This window comes from Cicer arietinum, chromosome 2, assembly GCF_000331145.2.
Source record: "Cicer arietinum cultivar CDC Frontier isolate Library 1 chromosome 2, Cicar.CDCFrontier_v2.0, whole genome shotgun sequence".
Lineage (NCBI taxonomy): Eukaryota > Viridiplantae > Streptophyta > Magnoliopsida > Fabales > Fabaceae > Cicer > Cicer arietinum.
The window spans coordinates 42,922,385-42,925,118 of NC_021161.2; positions in this window are offsets into that span (position 1 = coordinate 42,922,385).

Below are 2,734 nucleotides of genomic sequence, written 5' to 3' on the forward strand. Positions count from 1 at the left end.
TATTATATTTCAATTTTATAAGAGTAATTTAATAAATTATTGTTCTTATCATATCTCGTTGTTTTCTAATCAAACTCATATTCTAGATATAAATTTCAACTAGAGAGGCGAGATATAACAGAATTATGAATTAGCTTATCATAAAATATTAATTCAGACAAGATATGATAACTAATTCCTATCATATCTTTTATCTAGTTCACCGCCCTTATAATATTCATATAAAAAAATAGTGTTAGTTTACGCCATATTAGGTGGCCATTGTATTTCTGACTAAGTCTTTATTTTCCCCTCTTCTCTAGGTAGTTAGTTTGTTACCTTCTCATCATTTCTATTTTTCCTTTCTAGTTCATTCTCTTAATGTAAAAACAGAGAACATTTTTTCCTTTGTAATTTTAAAGCAAGAGATTCTAATGAATAAAAGAGGTATTACTCACAAATGTTTTCTTTGAATATGATTTCACTAACATGGTATCAGTAGCAAATCCATAGTGATTTCTCGTTCATCTTCTTCCTTTTGATATGTTTGTTCCTTTGTGCCTCTAATTCTCCATTCCTCTACGATATTTTTTCCCCTTTCTGTTTTGCGATGGAATTGGATACCGATAGTTCTTCTTCTTTTTCATTTGATGATCAATCTTAGATTCATCACCAAACCAAGAAATCTTCAAATCGAAATTGAAGTTATCAACACGATATGCTCGATCCGTGCTTCATGTACCCAAGTGATAATTCGGGCCTTGCACTCGTCTCTCCGCCGCTTAATAACATCAACTTCCACACTTGGTCTCGTGCCATGCTTGTTGCTTTATGATCCAAGAACAAGTCTGGGTTCGTTCTCGGAATCCTAAATCGCCCTCCAGACTCTAATTGACTTTCTATTGCTTGGGATCGGTGTAACACTATAGTCATGTCATGGATTGTCAACTCTTTTGATCCAGAAATTTCCCAGAGTATCATGTAGATGGAATATGCGGTTAAAAGCTAGAAGGAATTGAAGGACATATGTTATCAAGGTGATGTTTTTCGAATCTTAGATTTACAAGAAGAAGTATTTGTTCTCCGTCAAAGTGATTCCACTATTACTAATTACTTTACTAGTTTGAAAAAGCTTTGGCAAGAACTTGATAATTTTCGTCCTCTACCTACATATTCTTGTAACCCCCAATATTCTTGCACCCTATTAACTCAAATTCGTGATTATCGAGAAAATGATTACGTAATTTGTTTCCTTAAAGGTCTTAATGAGCAATATTCACCTATTTGATCCCAAATAATGTTAATGGATCCCATTTCTCATTTCAATAAGGGCTTTTCTATGCTTATACAAGAAGAACGATAATTCTTTAACCCTACCGAGGAACCAAAATTTGTTGCTGTTGTTTCTAATTTTGGTCGTAGTTTTGGATGTGGTTCTTCCTCCACTGGTGGTCACACCTATGGTAGTTGTGGTCATGGATACAAGATTTTCTCTCACTGCAATAAACCTGGCCATATTGTGGATGTGTGTTTTAATAAATACAGTTATCCTCCTACCTATCCAAGATCCAGTTCTATTTCTAACAATTATTTATCTGTATATCAAGATCATGATGCTGATGGCAATGCTAATGAAAACAACACCTATGATAGGGAGCCAACTTCAACATCATAGGTGTTGTTGAAGTTGGCTCCCTAGGTTTCACCTTGGATCAGCAGAAGGTTTTATTAGCATTGTTGCAAGCTTCTAGTGATTCACATTCCACCACTGTTAATCACCTTTAAAAGTCCTCCTCCACTATTTTAGGTCATCTTTTATCACATCAAATTTTGAATTTGTTTTCCAATCATTCTTGACTCCTGGGTATAGGAGCCACATATCATGTCTGTTTTTTTGTTAATATGTTTCAATCTTTTAAACGTATTGCACCTATTTCCATTAAATTGCCAAATGACTCTGTGGTTATGGCTCAATTTGCTGACATTACATTTTTTAATGACAATTTTTATCTCACTGATGTACTTTACTTACCTCAATTTACCACTAATCTCATATATGTTCCTTAGTTAACTATGTCTCTTAATTGAATTCTAGTGTTTCATGCCACTAAATGTTCGATACAGAACAACATATCCCTGAAGATGATTGGTACAGCTAGTGTTCGACATGGCTTATCTTTGGCACTTTCAATTTGGTCATCCTTCTCTTGATACTTTAACACATATTAATAAACAGTTCAGTTTTGTTCATGTTGATAAATGTATTGCCCCTTGTGATATATGTATGTTTGCCAAACATAAAATATTACCTTTTCCTTCTAGTGTCTCATGTTCTAATGTTTGCTTTCATTTAATTCACATGGACATTTAGGGTCCTTTTTATGTTCCCTTTATGTTTGGTTACAAATATTTTTTAACTGTTGTCGATGATAAAAGTAGATATTGTTGGATTTTTCTTATGAAACTGAAATCTGAAACTTCAGTGTTTGTTAAATCTTTCATATCCTTTATCCATACTAAGTTTGACAATGGTAGTGAATTCCTTCCAAAATATTTTTATCAAACAAATGGCATCGTCCATCCAACATCTTGTGTTGAGACACCTCAACAAAATAAATTGTTGAGCGTAAACATCCACATATTTTGAATGTGGCACGTGCCTTTTTAAATTTTCTATATTTTTTCTCCTAATCACATATTGCATGATACTGCTCTTGACATTTCCAACTTAAAGGTTTTTGGTTACCTATGTTTT